The following is a 6,000-nucleotide window of genomic DNA, read 5'->3' as shown; positions in this document are numbered from 1 at the left end:
TGGAGCGGTGGGGAAATGAAACTGCAGTATTTGCATTAAACACCATGTAACAGCCACTAATTTATCCACCTACTGATGAGAGAAAAGGGACATTTGACCAAATATGTGCTTCTTTTTACTGAGCAACTTTAAAGGGCAATGAGTGGCATTAGGTACTTTGGGAGATGCAAAGATGGAGCATACAAGGATTTTTGCCATCCAGGAGCTCCCAAACTAGTAACCACAGTAGTGTCTTGTGTAGTAGTGGTTAGAAGTATGGGCTCTAGGCTCTATTCATTTGAACCCGGACTCCACCACTTACACATTCCTGGATAAGTTATTTAACCTTTTCATGCTTCAGTTTCCTAACTTGCAAAATGGGGATAGAGTCATTAGGAAGATAAAATGAAATAATGCATTTTTAATAAAGAATGTTTATTATTATTAATACCAATAACTTTAATACACAAAGTAAATGTTCAGTGTCATAAGAGAGGTATATATAAAGACCTATGAAAACTCAGGAGCTAGAGCAGGAACTTCTTAGGATGGCAGGGCAGAGCAAAGCATTCATTGTTAGTGTTTAAAAGAAAGAGACAACAGACCCCAAATGGAGTCACTTGTGTTAAGCCATGTGACCAATCAAGACTTAATACCTAACTTAATTGAGGTTTCAACCTCCCCCAGGAATATAATCTTAACTGGTCAGTCTGGAATTTCCTGGTCAGCACTAATGAGGTAATCCACTTGTTAGACCCCTTCCATCCTCCAGAGAAAGATGAGGTAATCTGCTCTTTCCTTGTCCTGCCCCCTTCTGCTTATAAAAGCCTTCCATTTTGTACATCTCCTTTCTGTCCGCTACATGGGATGCTACCCAATTCATGAATCACTGAACAAAGCCAATAAAATCTATAAAATTTACTCCGTTGAATATTTTTTTTAACAGATTTGGTGGCAGCAGTGGGATCTGAAGTGAACTTCTGATGGCTTCAAGACAACAAGAAACACAGGCATGGTATTCCACAAACCCACTGAGTTCTCTGTCTTCCTGCCATTTCCGAAGGCCATGGGTAAGTTCCTCTTGGTTCTGAGTTTCACTCTCTTTGGATTGAGCTCCTGATTTAATTGGCTTTCCAGCCCAGGGCAGGTCAGTTTAAGCTAGCAGACAGTTCCACCCAGAACTAACCCCTAGCCCTTGGTTCAGTTTTCAGTTCCCCATTTGATTGGAAATCTTAGCCCTTGGTTCTGTGACCAGATTCCACACTGGTAACTGTTGGCAGTTTAGTCTGCAGTTTCCCATTTGTTTGGAATCAGCTTGCAGTCCCCATTCTTTGGGGTCTCTTGTTTCAATTCTCTCCCCAACCCCCGTTCCACATTGGGAATGGCTGGCAGTGTGCACAGTGCCTTCTGTTGGCCAGTCTGCAGTAACATTTCTTTGGTTACTGCGTGGTATATTAAGGTTCACATGTTTGTTTTGTTTTGTATGAAAGGCTATTATTGACAAGGATCTTGGAAGCCTAAAAGCCACAAAAATTGGTGGGCATGGATTGAACACTTAAAAGCTATTAGAGTACTTGCCACCAAACTCTAACACTCCTGTGTTAGGATAAGTTGGCCATAGAATGGGTAGGTGGACACTAGGTCACCAGCCAACCTCAAGAAAATTTGCAGGCAATGAAGTACACTGTAAAACACCACACAATTCCCAACCAAGCAGCACATTCCCTTTTTAGTATTAGTTTGACTCCAAAAGCTTAGCTAAATAAATACATAAATAAATAATTAAAAATAATAAAATTTAAAATTAATTAATAACTCTTAAATTCTAAAATTCTAAAGAGTTAAGCACACCACCTTCCAGCACACCTGCTTATTTTATGTCTAAGTAAATTGACCTGGAAGCTATAGATTTTTAGAAAAATGGCAAAATCTTACTAAAAACAAGCTAGGATTACAGTGACCATTATGGGGAATGTTCCAGTTAGACAAGATCTAATGAAGTGAACTTGAAAGCAAGCATTCCCAAATTAAACAGAATGAGATACATATCTTAATGGGTATGCAGAAGGCTCCAAAAGGCTTCATGATTCCAAAATAACTTCATTGAAAGATTTATTGCAAAGGCTAATAAAAAATTCAAGACACAAGAGGTACCTAAAATAAAAGACTGTAAGACTGGCATGGCTCCTACTGTTCCTCTCTATCCTCATTTACCTGAGTATTCACGTTCCACTAATTCTCTGTCTGAACTGCTTTTCCATTCTGAAGAGGCTATTAAGCAGTTTAAAATAAAACCACCCAAGGTTGCAGGCAATTCTCCCCAGGTATCTTTCACTCCTTGGTCAAAGACTGAACTAAGGGCCACACTTAAAGAATTTGCTAAACCCAGAGAGGATTAAAAAACAAGCACTTCAAAAGTTTTTTGAAGAATTTAGAGTCATTATCGGGCCTATGACCCTGGTCTGTCAGATCTTTATCAGCTCGTGCACATGCTGGTAGAATCTGGTGAAGCACAAAAATGAAGGAAGCAAAATGCAAAACGCTGAGGATGATAATTTGAGATCCTCAATCTTCAGCATGGTCCCCTATGGACCATAAAATGCTCTCAAATTAGAAACTGATCTTTTAAGAGTCGTTCCTAGAGTCTTCCTGGGTCTGTTATTCAGACATGCAAACAAAAGAAAGATGAATCTGTGACAGACTTTAAAGCTCATCTGGAAGCGCTCTTCCTACAGCTTTCTGGGTTTCATAAAATAGGTGAGGTCACCCAACCTGCTCTAGCTACCCTATTTGTAGATGGATTATGTCCTGAGGTTAGTGGATTAATAAAAAGACAAAAAAATGGGATGGGAGGCTGGCTACCTGTTTGACTGAACTTGTGACCGTAGCTGAACACTTTGAAAGGACTTTGGAACAAGATTGTAAACAAAAATCCACCAAAGCTATTGACTTTAAAGTTATAACGGCTCCAAGGCCAGCTTGGATGCTTGGGTCCACTACATCACAGTCTCCTAGGGGGGGTCTATCATTAAAATGCTGACTCAGGGGTTGATGTCTCAGTTGTATAGTCACTTGGGACTCTGGAAAAGATAATGTCCTCAAACAGCCTATGAATAATTTTCGACAGACTTGTAGGTATGAGCGCCCTCATATCGACCCTCAAAGGAGGGCCCCTGTATGGGCCCCTCCCAGAGTTGATGAGACTCTGAGGGATTTTCTGGTAAACTGTTACGTTATTCCTTTAAATAGCCAAGGGAAACTAGAATTAAAATCAGTGGAAAACCTTGCCAAATTCTGGTAAATACTGGAGCTACACTCTCTACTTTAAACCCCACTCAGAGCCTGCAGATGTGGTCCTGGAAAAACTGGCAGAAGCCAAGCCTGCTAAGGGTGAGAATACTTACCAGAGCGTGCTCTCCCAGATCTTTGTCTACAGCACCCAATAGAGAGAGAAAAATAAAATATCTTTTGCACCTTCTTTGGGGACAACAAAGGAGTTGTTTAGCACTTCCAGAAATATCTACTGTTTGTCCTGGCTGAAAATGGACAAGATATTTAGAAGGATTTTTAAGCAGCTCTGTGGTCAGAAATTGGCCAGTCTAAAAGCTGATATTCAGACCCTGATAGGAATTTTTTTAGGCCTCCTCCACTAAGCTAAAATAAAACTATGTACACAAAGAAAAAGAAAAACCTTCTAAAGATGGGTGGAACAGCCTATGATGTCATTTAACTTGCAACCCAATTCCTTGAAGAATTAAAAACAACTGTTCTTTTCTTATGAACCTTTACAAAACCAGAAATGCTCCAAGAACTCTTATCTAAGTCATCTCTTTAAAATATAAACTTCAGGGAGGTAATTCTCATTAGAACAAAAAAGTGGAAGGGGAGGTCATTTTAAACTTAAGCAAATGAAAAATCTCTTATATTCTTCTCCACAAATATTAGTGAAAAGCTCTAGCCATCTGAGCAGGTAACCTTAACTTATTTCATCTACCAGAAAACATTGATCCAACTTCTTTTATAACTAGTAAGTTTTGTATTATTATACCTGATCCATGGCAGTAATTTTAAAACAGAAGCTATAATATCTCTGTTTTCATCTGTCTATATGTTTGCGTGTGTGTGTGTATGTGTGTGTGTGTGTAATAGATGTGTAGTATTTTCTACCTTTGGATGGTAGTACCAAAATTAATTTGTAAAAGAACTCTACTTGTTTTTTCAAGTTCACATTATTTGAAATAATTTTTGGTAAATAAAAGCTACTTTAAGGTTGTTGGATTAATTAAAAGAGGTATGTCTTCAGAATTATCAGCATTAAAATAATGGAGGCATACTTATTCTACTTAGGTTTCTTGGTCAAACAAGTTCATGTAATCTTTGTTACACAATTTGTCAGCAAGAAAAATAGCTTGGGATGACAGCTGACTTTGTCTAATGTCTCATGAAATTTCTGCAGGTAGTCTAAACATAATTATCCTGAGTAAGTGAATTTAATAGATATAAACAGGATAGAAGTTTTTAGGTGAACTTTTAAAATAGTTTCCCCAAATCTTTTTGGTAAGCTGAAACCTTAAAGTTTTGCTAAGTTAAATTAAATGATGGATAGTTATTATATATCTAGATCATTTCCAAGTGAGATAAAATGCTAAAACATTAGTTGCTGAGCACAGGCTTTTCTACATTTGCTTCCTTTCCCAGAGGACTAAAGATACTTGGATTTATTAGTAAACATGTTTCATGCCACACTGAAAACTTTACTATGAGAAAGCATATGTTTCTAGAAATTATAAAAAGTATTTATAAATTTGTCATTAGAATGCTAATATAACAGACAGTTCACAATTGTTTACACATATATATACATATATTTATATATGTTTACATATGTATATAATTAAAGCTACTAGAAATAATAAGGGAAACATCTCCATCTGCAAGGAAAGTAGGATGTATGTTTTCAGTAAAAGAAGGTATAAGGAATAGAGATGCATTTTTGTTGAGGAAAAAGAAAGTAATTTTGTCCTAAAGTGAGACTGGTTATTTCAGAATGAGAAAGAGGAAAAACAAGACAAAATTGTAAAGGTTTGTGGAAAAGGAATCTTGGGGATAGAATTTTACATGTAGTCAAGCTGGCTAAGATTAAAATGAATTTAAGTGAATGAGTTTTAATATCAAAAGTAAGCTGGTACAATATTAAAATTTGGTTTTCTCACTGTTGAAAGGACAGGATATTTTTGGATTGTTGGTCTGCTCTTAATATGACGTTGTAAACAAAGGTTTTTTTTACCTTTTAAGTGATCTGTCTAGAGAGCAAAGATTCTGTGTCTTATCAAAATAATTTCCTGTGTTTGTTGTTTTTATCAGGTCTTTGATTACTTGAGTAAACCTAGTCTTCTTGCTATTAAAAGAGCTAAGTTTTGCTCAGAACTATGTAACCTTCTGTATTCGCATTCAAAGTCTTTGTCACTATGGTTAAATGGCTAAGTATTGTTTCACAGTGACCTATGATCCTATATGACCAATTGTTTTAAAATCTTTTGATATTTGTTTACGAACTTCCCAAAATCAAATTCTAAATAAATTCTTTTTGATTTATAACTAACTTTAGGATTTCCCAGAGGGTCCCTGGAAAATCACAAAAGATTTGTTCTTTCTCCTTATAAAAAGGGAGAGGTTAAACTAATTAGGCTTATTTGATATGTTAAATTACATGAGAAGCATTGTCAAATAAGAAGTAATATTAAACCTTCTTTATGTTGTATTTGTATAGGTATATGTTATAAGTGTTCCAGAAATTGAGAGAAATTCTTGGAAATCTGATATGTTCTGGTCTAATGTAACCAGTCACAATTATTATCTTAAAATGTGTATGTCACAGAAATAACCAAATTTCCTTGTCAATTAAGTTGTAAAAAAACTCTCATCAGATCTTTTTTTTTCTTTTCTTCTTTTTTCTTTTTTAGATCTTTAACCATGTCCATTTTTTATGTCTTTTATCATTTACAGAGTAATTGTTTTACT

The 6,000-nt window shown here is 36.1% G+C and overlaps 1 protein-coding gene across 1 annotated transcript in view; it reads left to right on the top strand.

The window, feature by feature from the left end:
- Positions 1–1,031: 1,031 nt before the first annotated feature.
- Positions 1,032–6,000, top strand: part of NFE2L2 (NFE2 like bZIP transcription factor 2) — a 76,538-nt gene continuing 71,569 nt past the window's right edge. The window contains exon 1 of the mRNA XM_082841170.1: positions 1,032–1,049. The gene's annotated coding sequence lies outside the window, so the exon portion shown is untranslated. The remainder of the gene's footprint in view (positions 1,050–6,000) is intronic.

The sequence above is a fragment of the Leucopleurus acutus genome (assembly GCF_964270905.1).
Source record: "Leucopleurus acutus genome assembly, chromosome: 6".
In the NCBI taxonomy this organism is placed as follows: Eukaryota; Metazoa; Chordata; class Mammalia; order Artiodactyla; family Delphinidae; genus Leucopleurus; species Leucopleurus acutus.
Note: the sequence above shows the minus strand (reverse complement) of the source record. Positions and strands in the feature narration are given on the sequence as shown.